Here is a 26077-nt window from a genome sequence, read left to right on the forward strand (position 1 = left end):
TGCTGAAAAATTTGCTAAGTTTAGAAGACACCAAAGAATTCAAGGCTTCTTTATTTTAGTAATATTTTTTTTAAACAAATTTTATTAATTTTAAAGACAAACAAATCATCATTGACCATTACATACTTAGACCTTTTTCCATTATAAATTTTACAAGCCAAATAAAACCTTATTTTATACAATATAATTCTATTTTAAACCATTTCCATATGAGCATACAAATACCTCTTATCCAATTTCTCTTTACTTCTCTTTACTCTTATTCAATTTCACTATTATTATTTCATCTATTTCTTTCTGACTTGATTACCATTATTCTCATTCTGTATTTCTGCAAGGTTTTATTAATTCTCCCAAAAACATAAACACACAACACACAAACATATAAAAAATCTTTTAGGAAAGTAACTTGGCCCCAGGTACCTCTCTCTACATGGACTTCAATTATATTCATGCTCATCTTACATATCATTACCTATTTCATTTACCATTCTATATCTTCTATATTAGCTTCACCACACATTTCACTCTTCTTAATTCTATCTTATTTAATCCATCTTAATTTGAGTCATTATATTTGTATCTTTTGTCCATTCTTTATTATCCCCCTGTCTCATTCCTTATAATAATAAAAAAAAAATTTCTCCTGAAATCACTAATCAGAGTATGATGCCTTTCTATCTTCCCCCTAAATTAATTAGATTAACATTTAAAATAACACCTAATACCCAATCTGATTCTGCTTGGTACATTCTATCTACTAATTTTTTTTTTAATAGAAGAAAAATAATAAATCCAAAATGATTAAATACATAGTTAAATAATAGGTCTAAATATTAAATCTTATAATATTCCCATTGCCTTTTCCAAAAACAAATGCTACTATAACAATTGTATAATAACATCAATACCATAGTCATATTAAACTCTTTAATTAAAACTCAATATTCTAAACATTCCCTTTAATATTTTATTAAATTTTAAAATCAATCATTACTAAACATTTCAACATTTTAATCTCTTATTAACTCTTAAACCATTCTAATTTTCTATTTCTAATACAAATGCTACAATACCATCTTATGTACCTTGCAAAATCTTTTTAAAGAAATTGTACTTTACCCTTTGTCCCTAAAAAGATTCCTTTTTCCCATCTGATTTCAAAACTTTGTGGCTTTTCTCCACCTTTTCCCTTTCTTTCTTCCCCCACCAGACCTTCCTACCCCCCCTTCTCCTAGTCTCTGCCTTGCTGGCTTCCCTTCTCTGTTGTGTTCCTTTTTTCTTTTGTTTACTATCATTATATTGATTTTGCACCTTATTTTTCTCTTTCTTGAGTGTTTTTTTAAGTCTTAAGTCCTTCATTTTCCTTCCTTTCTTCCTTCCTTCTTTCTTAGTTAAATGTTGAAATTCATTAAAGATGGCTTCTTCTTCTTCTTCTTCGTCTTCTGCTGCCTCCATCTGTTGTAGTGTTTGTTGATAGTTAACAAGCGCCATTTCTAAAAAAAGGAAGGCTTCTTTCACACCATCTTTACCATCTGTTTTTGTTTGCTCATATTCTTTTCTCAGTTCCTCAGCAAAAAAAGCCATTATAAATCTTTTCTTTTCTTTTTTTCCCCCTCTTTCTTCTTGCACCAACCAAGATATTTCAAAAAAATAGAACAATCCCAAAGTCCTCAATCAATCCAAGCCAAAACAAAGTTCTCACTTTCTCTTCCTGGGGTAGTATCAATAAAAAAAAAAAAAGTCCAAATCTGTATCTTAAAGCCTTATTGGAATTATATTTCAGTCTTCAAATCCTTAAGGCATCTCCTCCAACAAAATCTTAACATATGAATATATTTTTTGTCCTCTCCCTTCCCACTTATCACATAAAGTTAGTTTTTACCTGAAAAAGACAGGTTTCTCAATATTGATTCCGTAGGGAAGGAGAGTAAACTTTCCTTTCAGCACCTCAAAATTGCCGCTTATTTTCTCTTGTGGAAAGAATCATTCAAAAAGCCATAATTTCCAGGAATTGTGTTAAATGTGTCTTAGAGTCCTGGGTCAACCAAGAAAACTTTCACTCTCAATGGCTTTCTCCTCTTCCTCCTGCACATTCTTACCCGGCTGCCGGCTTCTTTGTGGTGGCCATTACAGACCGCCGCTGCACCGTCTTGGGAAAAGGGGGTTCTGCCGGCCGGGGAGGGGGTCTGCAACACCCCCAAACCCCTCTCCGGATCCCCCCTATCTTCAGCTACCCCTGCAGGGTAGCCTTAGCTCCGAACCCGTCCGGATCGGAGCACCAAAAACGGCTAGCGCAGCAGGGATCGCGCTGTGTCGCGAATCCCTGCCGCTCACGAAGCCGACAAACCGGAAGTTCCTTTATTTTAGTAATATTTCAGGTTATAATACAATGCCACCATGACTCTGGACATACAGAAGCAATAGAGCATGTTCTTGTATGCTGATTAGTGTACATGCAAAGTGACAATGCTGGTGTGTGATAGCAGTGGAAGTTGCTAAAAAGTTTCCTGAATTTAGGAGACACCAAAGAACTCAAGGATTCTCCATGTCAGTAACACAGCTCAGGTTATAATACAATGTGCCTGTGAACCCGAACACACAGAAACTACAAAGCACATGTTTCTCCAGGGGCTTTATTAAACAGACATTAATATTGGGCTTGTCTTTCCAATACTGCATAAATACTCAGGCTGCACAGAACATTTCTATAGCTCCTGCTGCTTTCAGAGTCGCTCTGATACAAAACACAGTACTATGTTTCCAGGTTCTGCAGAGCAGCACTTAAAATTGGTCTGATGATGGATGACCTGTGCCATAAAGTAGTCTTAAGGAGCATCCAGTTCATTATACTGTGTGCACCATGCAGTGTTAGATTTAATCTGACATATGCTCCTCACGGTGCTCTTAGATCTATTTTTGCCTGTTTTTATATATACTATGTCATTTATGTCTCTTGTTTTTTTATATAATTACTATTTTTACCCTGTGATTATTTTCTCTACTTTTTAACTGTGGGAATAAAACTTTGGCTTGGGTTTGGGTAATGATTAATCTAATGCTTTGTACATACATGCTTGTTTAAAGGTCACTGAGATAGTGCAAGGAAATTTCACAATGAGAACGGTAAGAACAAACACAAGGAACAAGGAAGCAGCTCAGATGACTGTAAACAAGTCTGTACTATATCTAACTATTGTAACCCATCATGTGATTATGCTTGCTATGTTTACCATGTACTAAAATCTCAATAAAAGGGAGTGCTGGATTTTGCTCTGGGCTCTCATCCTGAGAACACTTGCTTTAAACCCTCTGGAGGAGCATATAGTTCTTTCAAAAGGTAATGTGAAAAATCTGCTGCAAGAGATCTGGCGGCAATGCCCCTGGTACTCAGAGAAGGGCTCTTTAAAGTTAGACACGTGGAGGAAAATCCTTCATGAGGAACCATGGGCAACAGCTGAAATTTTGACATGTTGGAAGGTTGTTATAACTGCTTTAGAGACCCAGCAACAACCTCTTTTAAAACCTTTAATAGAACCTCCTCCTTATAAAGGAGTTGTGTTGCACCCTCCGACTCCAAAGCTGGAGTATGTTTTCTCACCCCCAACAGCGCCTACTCCTGTGGATGAGAAACCCCAGCCACAAATGGGAAAGGTTCAAGCAATGATGCATCAAGCTTTCAATGAGGGGAAATTAGAGCCTGATGAGATTCCCCAGATGAATTTGTTTCCGGTTGATAGGCGAGTGGATGCTCAAGGCAACATGCAGGCGGAATGGGTTCCGATTTCGTTGGCAGTACTTAGGGAAATCAAGAAAGCCGTTAAAGATTATGGTATTCAAAGTCCTTTTACAAAGGGGCTCCTGACAAGTTTGGCTACCTCACGCATGATTCCTAATGATTGGAAAGATTTAATGAGAATGATATTGAGTTCTACTCAGTATGTGGTTTTTGACTCAGAGTACCAGAGGGAAGCTATCACTAGGGGACGGAATTAAGGGGGGCTGTATACGCCAGACCAAATCTATGGGGCAGGCTTGTTTGAATCCACTGCTGATCAAGCTACTAATTTGCCTTGATCACGTATTTCCAGTGGTTATGGCAGCTGTCCTTGGGGCGTTGTCCCGCATCCAGGACGTGGGAACCCTGGCACGGTCTTTTTCTCAAATTAAACAAACAGCATCTGAATCTTATAACGATTTTGTGGAAAGGCTACAATTGGCTATTACCCGGCAAATTTCTAATGAGGAAGCTGCAAAAGAACTTTTGCTGAGATTGGCAGTCGAAAATGCAAACGCTGACTGTAAGCGTATCTTACAGCCTTTGGTGGCTAGAGGTGAGGTTACTCTGGCTGATCTGTTAAAGGCATGTGCAGTGGTGGGTTCTCAGGCTTACAACATGGAGACTTTGGCTATGGCATTACAAAAAGGGATGAAACCTACAGGGAACTGTTTTAATTGTGGGAAGCCTGGCCATTTTAAAGCCCAGTGCCGAGCCCCTGTGGGGGGGGAATGGCATTTAACAAAAACAAAATCAAGGACGTCCGCCCGAAGTCGGTCTGTCCGAAATGCAAAAAAGGGTTTCATTGGGCAAATCAATGTCGCTCTGATCAGAACCAAAATCCGGGAAACTAAATTTGGGACGTGCAGCTAGCCCCGCTCCCAAGGCTGTCACAAAAGCATCGCCTGCAACTACCGGGAGTGCAGGTTTGGGTTTAAAAATGTTGAACTCAATTGATGTGACTTTTCCTAATCAAGTGTACAATGAGGACACTCATTTACATGGGCCACTGCCAGAAAAAACAGTGGGATTGGTACTTCCCAGGTCTTCTGCATCAAAAAAAGGGTTCTTTGTTATTCCAGGGGTTATTGATCAAGATTTAAAGGGGTTATTAAGGTACAATTGTACACTGATACTCCTGCATCATTAATGGCCGGTGACTCTATTGCCCAGTTATTATTGCTTCCATACATTCCTATGAATCCTTTAATTGGGATCCCACGAACTGGCGGTTTTGGGTCCATTGAAATGGCCAGTTTTCCAGTTGCTGCAGAATTGCTAGCGCTGACAAAAAATTTGACTACAGACCAACCTAAAATGACAATTGAAATTCAAGGAAAATCTAAAAAAATATTTAAGTGGAAATGGGATATATTAGAATTGTATTGTATAAAACAATGTTTTATTTGCCTTGTAAAGTTTATAATGGAAAGAGGTTCAATGTCTTTAATGTTTAATGATGCTTTGTTTGTCTGTAAAATTAATAAAATTTGTTTAAAAAAAAAAAATTCAAGGAAAATCATTTTCTGGCCTTATAGATTCCGGAGCAGATGTCTCTGTGATACGCCAAAAGGAATGGCCAAATGAATGGGCGCTTGAGGACTCTCCGGCTGTTCGTGGAGTGGGTGGTATGCAGTTTGCAAGAAGTAGTGTACATTGGTCGACGGCATTGCATAGAGCAACTGGCGAGACCGCAAGGATTCAACCTCTTGTGTTGCCCCTGCACATAAACTTGTGGGGTAGAGATTTGCTGTCACAGTTCCGCACAAAAATTATTATTGGATAATGGAAAAGTTACAACTGTTAACCTCTCAGCCAGTTTGGATTGACCAATGGCCACTTTCACAGGAAAAGCTTATAGCTTTACATCAATTGGTAGCTGAGCAGCTACAATTAGGACACATTGAGCCAACTTCTAGTCCGTATAACACTCCGGTGTTTGTTATAAAAAAGAAAAATGGAAAATGGAGATTTTTACATGATTTGAGAGCTGTCAACGCCATCCTTCAACCAATGGGAGCGTTACAATGTGGTTTGCCTAACCCGAACCTGATCCCGCGCAATTGGGATCTAGTTGTAGTAGATTTGCGGGATTGCTTCTTTTCTATCCCTTTGCATGCAGGTGACAAGCCTTTACCGTACCTGAGTTGAATAACAATGCACCTACCTTTCGCTACCAATGGAAGGTTTTGCCACAAGGAATGCTAAACAGCCCAACGATGTGCCAGTCATATGTTTGAATGGCTCTGGCTCCATTCAGAACCTCCCATCCTGGGTGGAAGGTTTACCATTACATGGATATTTTAATTGCAGCTCCCGGCCCACCGGGAATGGTTAAGGCAGCGTTACCTTGCCTTAAAGAGGTATTATTGCAATTTGGACTTCATATTGCCCCAGAAAAAATTCAAAGTCAAACGCCATATGCCTACTTAGGGCATAAGGTCCTTGCAACCTATGCTCATCCGGTCATTCCGGAAATCAAAATTGAGGAAAAGATTTCTCTAGTAAAATTACAACAAATACTAGGAACAATTAACTGGGTTAGACCCTACCTGGGTTAACTACAGCGGTACTCCAGCCCTTGTTCTTGGCCCTAAAGGGCTCCGCGAGGCCGGATTCTGCTATAACCTTATCAGCAGAACAAAGGGAGGTACTGGCACACGTAAATGCGGCTTTAACGCAGCGTTGGGTTGATCGATGCATTCCCGACACTCCATTTGCTTTGACAATTTTACAAACTCCAGCCTTGCCTACGGCAGCTTTATTTCAATTACATGAGGTGCAGGTTTATATCATTGAATGGTTGCATTTGCAGAATACTCCCAGAAAAACAGTTTCTACTATGGCTATGCTTTATAGTGAGTTAATCATCAAAGGCCGGAATCGCAGTATGCATTTATATGGCATAGATCTAGTTCAGTTATTTTTACCTATCTCCCTCACTTTGTGGGAAACTTGGTATAGTCAATCCATTGAATTGCAGATTGCTCTTGAAAATTGGCCAGGGAAAATTTCTTGCCATACCCCCAGTGACCCCCGTTTCCAATTGCTTCGAAACGTATCTGTAAATTTTAATTCAATTATTGCTAAGCAGCCAGTTGAGGGCGTGACTGTTTATGCGGACGGTGGTAAGACATACGGCGCTTGTGCATGGAGACAGGAAGGGGTATGGAAAACAAAAATTACCCCTCCTCAACAATCAGCACAAAGGGCTGAATTAGCTGCTGCTATTTTGGCCTTACAGGAATTTGCGCAAGAACCGCTAAATCTAATTGTGGATTCTCTTTACGTTTATCAATTGATACTTAACATTGAATTTGCTTATCTTTCCCAATCTGTTGATGCTAATCTTATGAGTTTGTTTTTAGCCCTGCAAAACTGTCTTCATTCTCGCATACATTCTTTGCATGTCACACATATTCGCAGCCACCAGCCACTTCCCGGGGAGCTGCAGGAAGGGAATGACGTGGCCGACGTGGCTGCCTCGGTCATGTCCTGTCTCTCGCTTTCCCCTATTACTCCGTGGGACTCACATAGCTATTTTCATCAAAATGCCAAAGCTCTTTGTAAACAATTCGGGCTCACTGCTGCAGAAGCAGCAGCTATTATCCAGCAATGTCCTAGTTGCAGTGCCCAATCCAGTGCTCTTCCTCAAGGAGTAAATCCTTGGGGGACATCTGCTTGTCAGCTATGGCAGATGGATGTCACACAACACCCTCCTGTCAAACCATGGCACCATCTGCATGTCACCGTTGATACCTATTCAGGATTTATTATGGCAACACCTCAATGAGGAGAGGCTACAAAACATGTAATCAACCATTGTCTCCGTACCTTCACACATGTGGGGCCACCAATGGAGATAAAAACCGACAATGGCCCTGCTTACATCAGCACCGCCTTTGCGGAATTTTGTCATCGATGGTCAATTATACATAAATTTGGCATTCCCTACAACACAATGGTCAGGCCATTGTGGACGAGTTAATCAGACACTCAAACAAGCGCTCCTTCACATAAAAACAAAAACGGGGGAAGTGGATGGATATGGCTTGCCTTACATACAAAACATTCTTAATATTACCTTATACACTTTAAATTTTTTAAACATGACAGGATCTCCCACTGCTACAGCAGCCAGTAGGCATTTTGCTTCCTCCCCTTCTGCAGGTACGCCAAGACCGAAAGTTCGGTATAGGAGACTGCCAGATCCAACGTGGAGAAGACCTGTCCCGCTGATAACTTGGGGCCGAGGATACGCTGCCGTTGAAGATGAGGGGACAGTTGTTTGGGTTCCTGCTCGCTGTGTGCGTCCTTATCATCAGCCAAAGGGGCAAGGGGGTGGATTTGGGGGAATGGAAAAGAAACACGTTGATCCAGGACATGGGGAAGCTAGCAAACCTTCATAATAAAACTGATTGTTGGGTATGTATGCACATGCCAACTCACAAAACATCAGGGCTTCCAATGGTTGCAGTACCTCTGGCCGAAGATGACTGGTATAAGGGACAATGCTATGGTTGTTCGGGGACGTGGTCTAGCAGTTGGACTACAAGTAACATAACTACCTTACACCTTGGAAGCCGGATCCAAGAGGTGGCGGGTATCTGTTGGACCCACAATGAGACGGTAGAGAATATGACTTACAATACAAGCTGAATAGTCAAGATCTTGTTGATGACCCAAGTTCCGTAAAGGACCTTGGAATACTCACCTCTAATGATCTAAGTGCTAGAGCCCACTGCAACTTCATAGCCAAAAAGGCATTAAGAGTTGTTAACCTAATCCTACGTAGCTTTTTCTCTGGTAATATCACACTACTAACCAGAGCATACAAAACATTTGCTAGACCAATACTCGAATACAGTTCATCAGTCTAGAACCCACATTACGTATCTGATATTAGCACAATTGAGAAAGTCCAGAAATATTTCACAAGAAGAGTTCTCCACTCCTCTACTCATTGTAGAATACCTTATGCCACCAGACTTGAAATTCTAGAACTAGAAAGCCTTGAATTACGCCATCTTCGGTCTGATTTAAGCATGGTATATAAAATCATACATTGCAATGTCCTACCTGTCAATGAATACTTCAGCTTCAACCATAACAACACAAGAGCACACAATAGATACAAACTCAAAGTTAACCGCACCAAACTTGATTGCAGGAAATACGACTTCAGCAATAGAGTGGTCAATGTCTGGAATACTCTACCCGACTCTGTAGTTTCTTCCCCAAACCCCAAAAACTTTAACCTTAGACTGTCTACTATTGACCTCACCCCTTTCCTAAGAGGTCTGCAGGGGGCGTGCATAAGCGCACCAACGTGCCTACCATCCCTGTCCTATTGTTTCTCTTATTCTTCTTTTATTTTTCTTATATGTACTCATTTCATGTATTCACAACTATGTATACACTTATACTTATTATCTTGTAAACAATTGGCAAATAAATAAATAAATAAATAAATAAATAAATAAATGACTTACTTGGGAGCTTATCCGTTTTGCAACAAAACAATTGTTATTAGCAATGGAAGTCGGGTTTATTCGAATGACATGAAAACTAAAAATCTCACTTACTTTGTACATAACATTTCTCGATATGATATCACATCTTTGATCAATGAAAATAGGTGTCCATATATTCCTGCCACATGTTGTCCCACCACGAGAGAAAACCAGTTGTATAAATGTGCGAATGGGAATTACGCACCGTCGTCCACTTATTTGGCTATGTTAATGGAGTCCTTTACAAAACTAATCTGCTGAGCCAAATAAGGTTGGTCATCTCCTGGGAACAAATTTATGGTTGCTGTGTGGACGGATGGCCTATGATCGCATGCCATCACGATGGAAAGGGGTGTGCACCTTTGGGAAAGTAATCCCATCTCATTTCATTCAAAAATCTTTGGGGACTGCTCATATCCGCAATGCGTGTTCCGCAACGGAAGTAAACTCTGTTTTAACCCATGACTACTGGACACAAATATCAAGGGGAGTTATTCCCCCTTTAGGAGTCATGATGAACTACAGAGATTTGCATCATTTAAACAATTGGACAGTTACTATGTTTAAAGACACCATTAAAACGCTAAGGCTGCTTGAAGAAGAGCAAGGCAAAATTAGTGACTTTGTCCTTCAAACCAGATATGCGGTGGATACTATTCTGGCAGCACAAGGGGGAGTTTGCGCTGTGGTTCATACACATTGCTGCATGTATATCTCTGATTATTCTCCAAACATTACAGCTACTATACAGCATATGGAACAAACCCTGAAGGAGAATCCATTACAATCGGAGGGTGAGGGACTGGACATGTGGTCTGCACTTTGGTCCTGGTTGCCAAATGGTTCATGGATTCGTCACCTAATTGTTGGAGTGATATTGCTTTTTATACTTTCTCTTTGTGCATGCTGTATTATCCAATGTCTCCCTGGACTTTTAGGAATGTGTCGGGTGAAGCCTCCAGAAGGAGAACTGCTGTTACAAATGGCGAAAAGCTATCGAGACATCCGCGATCATCAAAAAACTAAAACAGGGGAGATGTGGGAATAAACTTTGGCTTGGGTTTGAGTAATGAATAATCTAATGCTTTATACATATATGCCTGCTTAAAGGTCACTGAGATAATGCAAGGAAATTAAAAAGCAAACACTAGAAACAATTAAGCAGCTCAGACAACTGTAAACAAGTCTGTACTATATCTAATTATTGTAATCCACAATGTGATTATGCTTACTATGTACTAAAATCTCAATAAAAGGGAGTGCTGGATTTTGCTCTGGGCTCTCATCCCGAGAACACTTGCTTCTGTCTCATCTTTCCATGAGAGACCACCACATTAACTGAATACACCCCACCTTTATTATCTTGGTCTTTCACTGTAATAAACTTTTTAATCCAATTATATTTATTTTTTTTCATATTTAATTATTTATTCTTATTTTGGGGCACATATGTTGTCACATTTTTATGGTTTAGGCCAGAGGTGGGCAACTATGGCCCCTTTATGACTTGTGATTTAGGCCCTAAAAATGTTTGAAATAGCTCAAAGCTTCTGGATCTTTGAGAGGACCATTCAGTAATACAGACTCTTAATGTCTACAACATTCTGAGGTCTTTGTAGAACAAAATGAGACATTAGCAGAGAGAGAATGGAAGGGAAAAAGTTGGAAGAGTCTGACTGGCTACTACAAGAATTCATTGCAAAGAGTGTGTTTCTTTTTATCATTCTGCAAAATAAGGCATTGGATGTCATTATGCAAAGACTCAAAGTAGACAAACAAACTGATAGAAAGGGAATGGTGGAATTCCTAATAAGTAACCCCCTTACAGTAGAACGAGTAGCCCTAATGAGATCCCAAAAAACCTACAAACGCTATATTCTGTAACTCAAACAAAATTCAGCAACAGGAGATCTTATAGCCAGAGTTGCTGGTTCCCACGGCCAGGCCAGAAGCCAGCAGTCTACAGTCAGGGAAAGACTCCATCAATTCAGAAGAAAAATTTGGAGCTCAGATTTAAAGACAAAAAAAGATCCATTATCTGGAGAATAATGGGGAGCCAATGACAAAGTTTGCAAAGATCGAGTTTGGTGTAGTAGTTAAAAGTTCCAGGTTACAGACCGGGAGGTGCTGAGTTCAAATCCCACATTAGGCACAGATGCATCTGGGCAACCTTGGCCAGTCCCTCTCAGGCTTAGGAAGCAGGAAAGAGGGGAAACGCTTCTGAAAATCCTTGCCATAGAAACCAATCAAGCCAGTCCCCAGGTGTCAAGTCTGACTCGAAGGCACCTAAGAGATATGGATATATGGATATAAAGGTCAAAGACGGAATTAAAAGTTCAAAGAAGTTCCACTTCAATGTCTGTTCAGGCATGAAGGTAGCTTCCAGGAGCTATGGATGGAATATTGAGATGCCATTTGAAGCAAAAGGTTTGTCCATAAAGGGAGATAGGTGGGTAGGAGGGATTAAAATGAACGTCTTCCTTGATCCAGAATGCTCTCTAGGAAGTGCTTTCTATCCTCTGAGTTCCCAAAAGAAAAGACAATTTATGTTGGTGTTGTTTTCATTCAGATTCCCCCATGCCACAGATATTAGAGCAAACGGATGAACTGCATCTCCTGAGTCTAGTAGGGCTACTATCTCCATCCCTACCACATTAGTTCTACATCCAAAATGGTAATAGTGGGTGCTTTTTTACAAAGGGTAGAGGGGCCTTCTTGAACCTAAAACACCCCTCTGCACTCCCTCTGTGGGGTACCTCTTCCTCATCACCTCGCACCCCACCGCACCGTTCCTATTCTATCTTGCACCCTGTGTACCCTCCACAACTCATGTGGAGCCTGTGAACCTTTTCAGTCCTACATGGTGCCTTTCAGGCACGCCTTTCTCACTTGCCTTTCCAAATTTTCCCATCCACTTCTTTCACTCCCCCACCTAACAGGAGACACATCCTTCCTGGCATATGACTAACAGCTTCCTGCCGGTTTTCCCAGTGACTTTTCTTGTAAGAAGCTGGCAGGAAGTTATCGATAATCAGAACTTCACACATCGGCAATGCCAAGCTAGGCAGTGGCTTTTTTAAGGATAAAAATTCTGGTCCGCTTTATCATTGGAAGTTGAGGACTACTTGCACTGTACCCGGTGGCTGTCCCATTGTTTTTTCCAATCATTCCCCATCTGAAATCTCTGAAAATTAGTGAAATTAGCCATAGAGAAAGTATTCCCATGTGAGATTTTTTTTCCTTAGTGCTGAAATCAGTTAAGCAGGGGTTGCGTGAAATCCCCTCAGCTAGATTGGCTAGGTGACCTAGAGAATTGTTGTGGAGTTCTATGTTGCCTTTGTTTAGTTTCCTTCAATATAACAGTGGAAGGAGGGTCATTTTAAAGATGAAAGTCTTTAGAAAGGGGTTGATGAAACACAGGAACAGTAAAACATGTGAAAAGAATGGGTGAGCATTCAGATGAACATTTTGCCCCCGTGGATCTCCAGTCTTAAATAGGCCCTGCATTTTGGCTGCCTCAATGGAACTGTGTAGCAGGCAGAGAAAACCTTGGTCAGTCGGTCCTGTCTCATTCTGAGGGATCCTTCCTGACCTATGGAGCCCCAAAATGAGACTCAACTTTGAGGATCTGGTTCCTGCTTGCCACCTGTGCATAGAGAAAATCTCCCTGTTCTCCTGTATTGAGATGAGGAGCCTGGAAGGCAAAAGCTGGTCTGGATTTCTCCAAGGAATGGACTTCATGCCAGGCTTCATTTACAAGGAGACACAATTCTCAAATCGGAATGCCTGTTGACAATCACTTGATCGAAAGAAGGGTGGAAAGTACCGTGTTTCTCCAACAATATGCACCCCCATAGGAAGACCCAGCATATTTTATAGGCATAAAATGAAATTAAGGCCCTCCCCCCAATTTTAGGCCTATTTTAAAACATGCAAAATGGGGGGAAGGGCAGGGGGGACTTGCCATTAGGAGTGCTTGCGGGCAGCCATGCCTTGCCACCAGCCGCTCCTAACGGGATCATGGCAGAGTGCGGAGAGCTCCCGTCAAGCACCTTTGGTGCAGACCCGAGACCTTCGGTGCCCACCGCTGTTGCTTTCCCTTCTGCCCATGCCACCACTGCGTTTGGAGCTACCGCTTCCACGTTTGGAGCACTGCTGCCGTTTGGAGCTGCCACTTCTGCGTTTGGAGCACTGCTACTGCATTTGGAGCTGATGCTTCCGTATTTGGAGTACCACCACCACATTTGGAGCTGCCGCTTCTGCGTTTGGAGCGCTGCTGCCATTTGGAGCGCGTTTGGAGCACCGCTGCCGTGTTTGGAGCTGCCGCTTCTGCATTTGGAGCACCGCCGCAGCGCTTGGAGCTGATGCTTCCGTGTTTGGAGCACCGCTGCCACGTTTGGAACTGCCGCTTCTGCGTTTGGAGCGCCGCTGCCATTTGGAGCATCGCCACCACATTTGCAGCGTGTTTGGAGTGGTGGCAGTGCTCCAAATTGCAGCGGCGCTCCAAACGTGGAAGCGGTGGTGGTGCTCCAAACATGGAAGCGGCAGCTCCAAATGCGATGGCAGTGCTCTAAACGGCGGCGGTGCCCCAAACGCGGAAGTGGCAGTTCCAAATGTGGCGGCGGTACTCCAAATGTAGAAGTGGCAACTCCAAATGCGATGGCAGTGCTCCAAACAGCGGCGGTGCCCCAAACGCGGAAGTGGCAGTTCCAAACGCGGTGGTGGTGCTCCAAAGTGGAAGCAGCAGCTTCAAACACGGCGGCAGTGCTCCAAACGCAGAAGCGGCAGCTCCAAATGCGGCGGCGGCATGGGCAGAAGGGAAAGCAACAGCAGTGGCGCTGAAGGTCTCAGGTCTGCAGCAAAGGTGCTTGGCGGGAGTAGGGAGCTCTCCATGATCACCACGATCTCCCGTTAGGAGTGGCTGGTGGCGAGGCATGGCTGCACACAGGCGCTCTAGGTGAGGATGCAAGGGGGGAATTAAGTCACCCCAAAATGATGGCCTAGACCCGGCCTTATTTTGTGAGAAACACGGTATAATTGCGTTGTTTTTCTTTTTTTTCAATTCCTTTCCTGTTTATATCTTATTTTCTATATTTGTTTTTGTTTTGTATGTTTTATTACATTAAACATTTCTAATCAAAAAGGGCAGGTATGTCAAATGGAGCATATAGTAAGTTTTTATGCAGTTTTTAGCCATGATGGCATAGTAGTTAGAGTGCAGTACTGCAGGCTACTTTTGACTGCCGGCTGCCTGCAATTTGGTAGTTCAGATCCCACCAGGCTCAAGGTTGACTCAGCCTTCCATCCTTCCAAGGTGGGTAAAATGAGGACCCAGATTGTTGGAGGCAATATGCTGACTCTAAACTGCTTAGAGAGGGCTGTAAAGCACTGTAAAGTGGTATATAAGTTTAAGTGCTAGTGCTATTGCTATTTGTGTGCACCTGTTTTATGCCATCCTTTTTGCAACTGTGAAATGTTTCTTTGGAAGGTTTATCACTTCCTTTAACCAAATATAGGCAGTATCTTTTTCCTTCTAAGCCCCATTTTTCCAGGCCCTGCTGTGTATGCAACTCTTTGCTTTGATCTAATGGTGACCTCCTGCAAGGGATTTGACAGAATCACATGGCACTTAGAAGATTTAAAATCTTCTCCTTCAAGATCAAAGCTGGCTAGGTGGGCACTTTCTGGATTATCCCAGGTTTTGCTATTCTATTACCATTAATAGAATGAAGCTGGCAATCATTTAGGTTTCAAGTATTTCATGAACTTTTAGGACCCAGCAACCAGCTTAATCTTGCAAAGCTAAGTTGACTCAACCTTCACTCTTCAAGTTTCCTCAGTTTGGAGAAGGCGGAGCCACGTCGCTGCGATACAGCTGCAATCTCGGGGCTCCGAGATCGCAGCTGATATCTTCGCCCCTAGTCGGTCCCAACGGACCTAAACCGTCCTGTAGAGACGGTGATAGTAAGGGGCGCATCCTGTCGATCCCAGGGACATCACAAAGTCCCTGGTCGATTCAGGAGAAGCCCTTCTACCATCGGCGGAGAGGCAGCCATTAAGCTGCTGAAGCTGGGACAGCTCCGGAAGGAAGAGACTGAAAGAGAAAGTGTATCAGTTTGGTGAGGACTAATTTTTTTTAATTAATATTTGGGACTTAAGGACACCCTAAGAATGAGAAGAAATCTGTAAGATTTTCAACAAAACTGACTTAGCGGCGATTTTTTAAAGAGAAATGTCAAAGTGAGGCTTGGCTTTTTACTTTTACTTTTTTTTTTACTGAACTTCTATCGGGATTTAGCAATTGTTAACTGGACTGGTTTTTTCTTCTATATTTACCTATTCTTTTTCTCCTTTTTAACTGTTTTTTTAGAATAGAGGCTCCCTTTAGTAATATATATATATACATATATACATATATACATATATACATATATACATATATACATATATACATATATACATATACATATACATATACATATACATATACATATACATATACATATATACATATACATATACATATACATATACATATACATATACATATACATATATATATATATATATATATATATATATATATATATATATATATATATATATATATATATATATATGTTTTCTTAAGTTTTCTGGGTACTTACATGTATGGTGTTCGGCTTGGTTCGGGTATTTTCCCACGTCATTGTAGTTCTTTTAAAGTTGTAGCAACGTTTCAGCAGAATCTCATCTGCCATCATCAGGCTTCTGTATTGTGTCCGTCTGTGGGTCAGACTTTACAGTGGTTTCAGATTTAAATTTGGGGCAGCCTATTGCTGTGCCAGAATGGTTTTTTCTTCATCCTGATTGGTTGGGAGTCTTGGTCTGTGTTTATTGGTCTCGGAGTTTGCTGTGTTCTGCTTGATGGGTGTCTCTGATATCTTCTGTCTGTTTTTTGGCTCTTTTTGTATCTTGATTGGCTGGCAGCATTGTGTTACTTTAATGGAGGCCTTTAGTGCAGCTTGGCTTCAGGTAAATGGACGGCTATCATTAGTTAGGAAGCTGGGTTTCATCTGGGTGCCTGGTTGGGGTGTGTTTGAGCTGGAGGTATCAGGGGGATCTGTTTGTGCCCAGGTGTTTGCCTGGCTTGTGGTGTGGAGATTTTTTTGTTTGTGAGTGCAGGCTTCCAAATGATTGACAGCCTGGTGGAATCATCTCTTCTATTCATGCTTTCTGGTCTTTTTCAATCTCTATGGCTTCTCTGATGACTCTGTGGCTAGGGTTTTCCATAGTGGCCAGGGTTTTGGTGCCATTGAAGTTGATGCTATGACCTGTGGCTTCCATGTGTTGGACTAGTGAGGAAGTGTGTTCCAGCTTTTTGACTGCATTTTTGTGTTCATCCAGGCGGGTACTTATTCTTCTATTGTTCTGTCCAATGTATGTGGCCGGGCATGATGCACAGGGGATTTCGTATATGCCTTGGTTTTCCAGGTCAATTTTATCTTTGGGGTTGCTAAGGATGGCTGCTATTTTTCTGTCTGTTTTGAAGGCAGTCCTGATGTGATGTCTGTGTAGTACCTTACTAATTTTGTCTGTAGTACCTCTTATGTAGGGCAGGACAGCTGTTCCATAGGTCTGTTCATCTTCTGGGTCTCTATTATGTTTCAGGTTGTTTTTGTGAATCAAGCTGGTGATTTTGCTTTTGTGGAAGCCGTTGGCTGTCAGTACTTTAGTCAGGGTGCATAGTTCAGTCTTAATGTGTGTCTTGTCTGCCAGGCGTTTGGTTCTGGTAATTAGTGTTTTAGCCACGGAGTTTATCTGTGCTGGGTGGTGGTGGGATTGGGCGTTGAGGTAGCGGTTGGTGTGTGTTTTCTTCTGGTATATGGTGTGTCCTAGTGTGCCATCTGTTTTTTTGTAGATTAGTACATCTAGGAATGGTAGTTGTTTGTTTGTTTCTGTTTCCATGGTGAACTTGATTTTGGGGTGTGCGCTGTTTAGGTGTGTTAGGAAATTGTTTAGGTTTTCTTGTCCATGGGGCCAAATCACGAATGTGTCATCGATGTATCTTAACCATAGTTTTGGTTTGAGGATGGCATTGGCCAGGGCTCTGGATTAGAATTCTTCCATGAACAGGTTAGCAATGACAGGTGACAGTGGTGATCCCATGGGGGCTCCTTCTATTTGTTTGTATCTTTGTCCTTTGTATATGAAATATGTGTTGGTTAAGCAGTGTTCTGTTAGTTCCATGAGGTGTTTAGCTGGTTGGTATTTATTTTTGATGATTTCAAGGGTCTCTTTTATCAGGACTTGAGTGAATAGTGAAACCACGTCAAAACTTACAAGCAGATCTTCTTGCTCCACGTGTAGATCTTTGATCATTTCCAAGAAGTGGTATGAGTTTTGTACATGAGAAGCTGCTGTTTCAGCATGGGGCTGTAGCTCTTTTGCTAGGTGTTTAGCTAGGTTTTGTAGTGGTGCTCCTCTGGAGCTGACTATGGGTCTGAGAGGTATGCCTTCTTTGTGTATTTTTGGGAGGCCGTATAGTTTGGGGCATCTGGAAGATTTCTCTCTGGGTATGATCGTGTGTTGGATCTCTTTGCTTATGTGGCTGGTTATAATTTTCTTCTTGGTTAATTTTTCCAGATATGTGGTTGGGTCTGTGTTTATGGGTTTGTATGTGGAGTCTTGGAGTAGGTCTGTCAATTTTGTTTCGTAGTCTTTTCTGTCCATTACTACAGTGGCATTTCCTTTGTCTGGTGGGAGGATGATTATGCTGCTATCTCTTTTCAGGGTTTGTAGTGCTTTAATTTCATTTTTCTGTAAGTTGCTTTTGGGTGGCTTGCTTGTGCATAGGATATTGGTAACTTGGTGTCTTATTTTATCAGCTTCATCTGTATTTAATTTAGTTAGGCTGGATTCTACTGCACATATGATGGATTCTGTGGGGATTTTTTGGGGTGCTATAGCATAACCAGCTTCCTAACTAATGATAGCCGTCCATTTACCCAAAGCCAAGCTGCACTAAAGGCCTCCATTAAAGTAACACAATGCTGCCAGCCAATCAAGATACAAAAAGAGCCAAAAAACAGACAGAAGATATCAGAGACACCCATCAAGCAGAACACAGCAAACTCCGAGACCAATAAACACAGACCAAGACTCCCAACCAATCAGGATGAAGAAAAAACCATTCTGGCACAGCAATAGGCTGCCCCAAATTTAAATCTGAAACCACTGTAAAAGTCTGACCCACAGACGGACACAATACAGAAGCCTGATGATGGCAGATGAGATTCTGCTGAAACGTTGCTACAACTTTAAAAGAACTACAATGACGTGGGAAAATACCCGAACCAAGCCGAACACCATATATATATATATATATATATATATATATATATATATATATATATATATATATATATATATATATATATATATATATATATATATATATATATATTTCTGAGGTTCTCACGGGTATTTGTATGTGGATCTTTGGTTATTCGGGTTTTCTCCCGTGTAAGATTGGAAGTATCTAGGCAACGTTTCGATGAAGTCTCATTCATCATCTTCAGACTTCTGTCTTCAGCTCTGTGCTTCTCAGAGTGATGTGAGCTTGCAGCTGCTTCTTCCTTTTAACTGCTAGTGGGGTGTGACTTGATTGGGTTGGGGTGTGTTCTCATTGGTTGGGGTTTGGCTGTGTTCTGATTGCTTGGGGGTTGGCCATGTTCTGATTGGCTGGAGGTGTGTTCTGTTCAGGTGGGGGCTTGGCTGTGCTCAGGTTGGTCTTAGTTACTGGGGATTTGAGCTGGTGAGCTGTGATCTTGCTGTTTGGCTTCGAGTTCGTGGTCGTGCTGCATCTTCATGGTGGGGGTCAGTTCGCTTCATGTATGGCTCAGAGGGGTTTGAAGTGGGTAGTGATGCAGCTGCAGTGCGGCTTCTGGTCTGTGGTCGGTGTCTCATCTTCTGTGTGGGTGTGAGTCTGCTTTTTACGTGGAAGTGTGGTGGTGGTTGCCTAGATACTTCCAATCTTACGCTGGAGAAAACCCGAATAACCAAAGATCCACATACAAATACCCACATGCGAGAACCTCAGAAAACAAATATTGCACCTCTACGGGAGGAAACCCACCATCTGACCAGGACTTATGAAAAACTTGAAGTCCAAAGAGCTTCCATTTTATGTGACCTCGCATTCCTATGCAACTGCCGAGATCAAAATTTAATTCCCACAAGCTTCCAATTGATATTCCACACACCAACACAGCAGCCACCAAAGCATCCTAAAAAGAACAGAATTGGCCCTTATTAGAAATGAACTTCACACAAAAGATTTCTCCTAGACCAAATCAACAAAGATCTCCTCACACTTCACCTCAGACTCAGCAACCAATATTCACCTGTTACTTTGGGACAAATCCAATAACTCGCTGTCTGGAGAGTCAAACACAGACCACCCTCAAGACAGACACACACACCAACAAACTCAGAAAACTTCAACAACAGCCAGAAACCAACCCTCCCCCTCACAGCCACACATGAAACAAACAGTGCACAACATCTCAGACAAGATCCTCACGAAGCGAAACCAAGGTCCTTTCAAAAGGATTCAACTTGCTGTCGCCTCCCAAACACATCCCCACAGAAACCATCAACAAAGCGTAGTTGAAACCAGCCTGACCAAAACCAACCCTGATGATGCTAATAGAATCGACTTGAAATCACCAACATCCTCTGCACTAGCAAACCACCCAAAAGCAACTTATCCAAAAGAAGAACAAACTGCACCACGTAACCTGAAAGAAGACACCAGCATAATAATCCTACCAGCAGACAAGGGCAACGCGACAGTGGTTATGAACACATCTGACTACCAAACCAAGTTAACCAACCTACTCCTAGACCCCACATACAAACCCTAAAGACAGACTCCACCACCTACCTAGAAAAAACCACCAGATCCAAAATAAAAAAGCCTCCCCATCAGTGAAAATCCAGCAAAGAATCATGCAGAGAGAAATCATCCAGATGCCCTAAGCTTTATGGTCTCCTCAAGATACACAAAGAAGGAACTCCCACTTAGACCAATAGTCAGCTCCATAGGCTCACCTCTACAAAACCTAGCCAAATTTCTAGCCAAACAACTAACAGCCCTATGCAGAATCCATCAACTCACATGTAAGAAACTCATTTCAGTTCATCGAGATCGGAAAGAAACAAAACTTAACAACCCAGCGACCTGCTAGTGGAGCTGGATGTCATATCCCTCTTCACCCAAGTGCCAATAAAGCAGCAGCCTTGACAGCCATCCAAAACAAATACACCCCCCAGCACATCCGGAGATCTGACCAACCACTGTCTATCCAATAGCTGTTACTTCACCTACAACGGACAAAAATACAAACAATATGAAGGAGCACCCATGGGATCACCCCTCTCACCTGTCATTACCAAACCTCTACGGAACACTTTGTAATACAAGCTCTAGAAAATATGATCACAAGCCCCAAACTCTGGCTCGGGTACGTAGATGACACCTTCATAATCTGGGCTACACGGGAAAGAAAAAACTGAACAACTACACACACTCAACAGCCAACCCAAAATACAATTCACCATGGAAACAGAAGCCAACAATCAACTTCTCTTCCTAGATGTCTTGGTATACAAAAAGCCCAATGGCCTTAGGACACACTCCATCTACCAGAAGAAAGCCTGGGGCCACAAACCCAGGCTATCTATGCATCCCCACACCACCACCCAGCACAGATCAATTCTCAGAGCCAGAGACACTCACTCTCCAGGAACAAAATGTTTAGCTGATGAACAAACCCCCACCTAAAACCGAAACTAAACACTCAAGCCAACGTACCTAGCCAGCCAATGGTGATTCAAAGAAGAAGATTACCCACCTAATCCAAAAAGAAAACCCCAACCAACAACTAAGATTAACAGAGAATAGAGAATGCAAAAGTTTCTCCCAGGTATATAAAAAGTACCAGACAAAATCAGCAAGGATCTCTCAAAACACAACATTAAAATGATTCTGGCACAAACAGAAAATATCCACCAGGGGGGGGGTCCTAAGAAACCCTAAAGAGGCAAAAAATTGAGTTAGAAAGGTCAAGGAGTATAGACGTGAATCCCTTGTACCAGTTCTAAATGCATACAGTATATAGGTTGACAAACTAAATAGAAGGGGGAATAAGTGCAATGCTGAAGAACCACCCCTAACCAAAATCAAATTGAAGAAGTTACCAAACTTTTCCCTGGTCCAAATCACCTCAAAGCCAGGGGACATGAGATTGACCTAAAATACCACGTAACCATTTCACCAAACCAAACATCTTCAACAACAGAACTGGTTATTTTTTTTTTTCAGAGAAGCATAGAGATAGAAAACGCCCACACAGCATCGAATAAAAAGAGAGATGGGGACACCCGCTTACTCACGCCATTTGAAACCAACCTCATGAACAGACTAGGCACCTGGAACAGGTGATGAATGACACCAGACCCATGCACCCACCAGGGCCGTGCCATACTCAGGATGGGGCCACCACCACACTTCCACCGTAAAAAGACTTTCACAATCTACGTGAAATTAGATGAGATACCCACCACAGACCTGTAAAGGGCCGCGACCAGTAGCTGCAATCTACTACCCACTTCAAACCCCTCTTCCCAGGGCTTAACAATCAACCCCAGATGTTAAATCCCAAAATGAAAAGATCTAAAGTTTCACCAGCTCAAATCCCCCAGTAACTACATCTTTTTCAACACAAACCTGTTATCAAACCAAGCCCTCACCTGAGACAGAACACACTCTGAAAACATAATCAGAACATGGCCAACCCCGCAACCAATCTCAGAATATTAGCCACACCCCTCCCGTAACTAATGAGAGAACACACCCTCACCCTGAATCAGAACACAACAGCCAAGCCTCTACCCACCATCAAGTCACAAACTCTACCTGCAAAGTTAAAGGAAGAAGTTAGAAGCTGGGCAAAGCTCAACATCACTTGGAGAAGCACAGAGCTGAAGACAGAAGCCTGCAGATGATGAATGGGGAGACTTCAATCGGAAGACGGCTGCTCACTGTTTATATCTTTTCCAACTTTACGGCGGAGAAACCCGACAATCAAATATATATATATACCTATATATATACACACACACACACAACACACCATTGTCACACATACATATGCACACACATGTCACATATGCCACACATACATACATCTTTTCTCATTATGGTTTTTCTGGGAAGAAGTGGGAGTGGATTTAAAGAAAACTGGCGAACACCGCCAACCTAGAGGGTCGAAAAATACTTATTTGAAGCTGAGTAGGAATCCGTAGAAAAACTCTCTCTGGCGGACACTCCTGAACCTGATAAGATAGAGGAAGAACACTGGAGAATGTTTTTACAGGTATTCTTTAGGACTTCTATCAACAACTGAATATTTGAAGGTTGGCTTTTGAAACGTGGGGAGCTTGCCTACATACAGCCTGGATAATTAAATAAAATGGTGCTTTTTTTCTTATTTCTCTAGCTGTTTATCCCTCCTCTTCAATCCCATAGTATTTTTTGTAATAATTGCAAGGTTTTTATTTTATTTTTTTTTTCCTTTTTGGTAAAGGGAGCCTCGCTATCATTTTTCTTTTTCTATTGGGATTTTGCCTTTTCCAGCTTTTCATTTTGAATCCATTTTTATGGCTATTTTTAGTTTTTGAGATCTTTCAATTGGATTAAGGTGTGTTGAACCTGAATCTCTTTTTTTTTTTCTTTTACTACTTTTAAAAAAAAACAACTTCTAGCTTGATTTTGAAGACAAACAATACATAAAGACATCAGCATAAAACCTCCTTTCTCAAAAATTACTTATAAGTTTTAATAAGCACAAATAAAGCATTATTTTTTAAAGTAGTGTCTCCATTATCACATTTCATTTAAACACATATATATCTTTTTCCAAAATTTTCATTGTTTTTCCTTCACTTTTATTCTAATTGAGTATTTTCTTTTCATCAAGGTTTTATTAATTCTCCATCAAGCATTAACACACAAAATACAGAACATAAAACAAGACATAAAAGATAAACCTTCTTTTGATTATTATTTATCATGACTTTTCCAAATTTCTCTCTATTTAGTTTTATTCCTCCTGGAAGGTTTTATTAATTCACATCAAAGCATAGCTAACCCACAAAATATAAACTGAAAAGTGGGGTCAGCCTGGTTACATTCGGTGTCAGACCCAAATCAAGTTCATGCTCACCTTATAGTATTTTATTAACTGCCCTATATTTTCTATATAATCCTCCTCTTTTCACTTTCTTAATTATGTTTTGTTTATTTCATCTTATTTCGAAAATCATGTTTGTTGCTCTTGTCCGTTTTTTTCCGCTAATCATCTATTTTATCTCTCTTTCTTAGCAAAGAATTTCCCTGTAATTTCTTGGTGTGTGACGCTTCTGGCCAAAGTAACACCCAAATAAGTACATACTTCCTATCCCGATCCTGTCTTAGTACATTCCACATGTTGCATTTTGGAAAAAAAGAATGAAGACTTCTATATATAATTAAGTATATAAACAATTGGCAGGCATTTCGAATCAAATAAATAAAAATAAATAAAATAAATAAATACTTAAATTTACAATAGGCATTCCCTACAACTCCACTGGTCAGGCCATTGTGATAACGAGCTAATAGACACTCAAACAAGCACTCCTTCATATAAAAACAAAAACGAAGTGGATGGATATGGTTTGCCTTACATACAAAACATTCTTAATATTACCATATATACTTTAAATTTTCCTAAACATGACAGGATCTCCTGCTGCTATGGCAGCCAGTAGGCATTTTGCTTCCTCCCTTCTGCAGGAGCGCCAAGACCGACAAGTTCAGTATAGGAGACTGCCAGATCCAATGTGGAGAAGACCTGTCCCGCTGATAACTTGGGGCCCGAGGATACGCTGCCGTTGAAGATGAGGGGACAGTTATTTGGGTTCCTGCTCGCTGTAAAAGGTCCTTATCATCAGCCAAGGGGCAAGGGGTGGATTTGGGGGAATGGAAAAGAAAAGCCGTGATCCAGGACATGGGGAAGCTAGCAAACCTTCATAACAAAACCCATTGTTAGTATGTATGCACATGCCAACTCACAAAACATCAGGGCTTCCAATTGGTTGCCACAGTACCTCTGGTCAAGGCGGTTGGTATGGTTGTTCGGGATGTGGTCTGAGCAGTTTGGACTCCAGTAACATAACTACCTTACACCTTGGAAGCTGGATCCAAGAGGTGGCGTGGTATCTGTTGGACCCACAATGAGACGGTAGAAATATGACTTACTTGGGAGCATATCAGGTTTTGCAACAAAACAATTGTTATTGGCAATGGAAGTCAGGTTTATCCGGATGACATGAAAAATTAAAAATCTCACTTACTTTGTACATAACATTTCTAAATTCTGATATCACATCTTTGATCAATGAAAATGGGTGTCCATATATTCCTACATGTTGTCCCACCACGAAAAAGAAAACCAAAGGTCTAAATGTGCGAGTGGGATTAACACCATCGTCCACTTATTTGGCTATGCTCATATATGGAGTCCTTTGCAAAACTAATCTATGCCAGAGCCAAATAAGGTTGGTCATCCCTGGGAGCAAATTTATGGTTGCTGTGTGGCGGATGGCCATGATCGCATGCCAGCATGATGGAAAGGGTCTGCACCTTTGGGAAAGTAATCCCATCTCATGTCATTTCAAAATCTTTGGGACTGTTCATATCCAATGCGCATTCTGCAGACGAAGTAAACTCTGTTTTGACCCATGACTATTGGACACAATATCAAGGAGTTATTCCCCCTTTAGGGAGTCATGATGAACTATAGAGATTAGCATCGCTAAACAATTGGACAATTACTATGTTTAATGACACCATTAAAATGCTAAGGTTGCTTGAAGAAGAGCAGGGAAAAATTCATGACTTTGTCCTGCAAACCAGATATCACGGTGGATACTATTCTGGCTGTGCAAGGGGGAGTTTGTTGTGGTTCATGCATTGTTGCATGTATATCTCTGATTATTCTCCAAACATTACAGGTACTATACATATGGAACAAACCTGAAGGAGAATCCATTACAATCGGAGGGTGAGGGACTGGGTGACGTGGTCTGCACTTTGGTCCTGGTTGCCAAATGGTTCATGGATTCGCCCCCAATTGTTGGAGTGATATTGCTTATTATATTTTCTCTCTGTGCTGTTATATCCAATGTCTCCCTGGACTTTTAGGAATGTGTCTGGGTGAAGCCTCCGGAAGGAGAACTGCTGTTGCAGATGGCGAAAAAGCTACCAAGGCATCCGCATCATCAAAAACTAAAACAGGGGAGATGTGGGAATAAAACTTTGGCTTGGGTTTGGGTAATGATTAATCTAATGCTTTGTACATACATGCTTGTTTAAAGGTCACTGAGATAGTGCAAGGAAATTTACAATGAGGAAACGGTAAGAACAAACACAAGGAACAAGGAAACAGCTCAGGCGACTGTAAACAAGTCTGTACTATATCTAACTATTGTAACCCATCATGTGATTATGCTTGCTATGTTTACTATGTACTAAAAATCTCAATAAAAGGGAGTGCTGGATTTTGCCCTGGGCTCTCATCCCGAGAACACTTGCCTTCTGTCATCTTTCCATAGAGAGACCACCACATTAACTGAATACACCCACCTTTATTATCTTGGTCTTTCACTGTAATAAACTTTTAATCCAATTATATTTATT

At 41.4% G+C, this 26077-nt stretch overlaps 1 protein-coding gene across 1 annotated transcript in view; it reads left to right on the top strand.

Annotated features, from left to right (window-relative positions):
* Window positions 1-26077, top strand: part of LOC148131658 (uncharacterized) — an 86122-nt gene that overhangs the window by 31889 nt on the left and 28156 nt on the right. The gene's annotated exons all lie outside the window — the stretch shown is intronic.

This window comes from Notechis scutatus, chromosome 2 (genome assembly GCF_049901735.1).
Source record: "Notechis scutatus isolate UNSWTSFEM ecotype Mainland chromosome 2, rNotScu1.2, whole genome shotgun sequence".
In the NCBI taxonomy this organism is placed as follows: Eukaryota; Metazoa; Chordata; class Lepidosauria; order Squamata; family Elapidae; genus Notechis; species Notechis scutatus.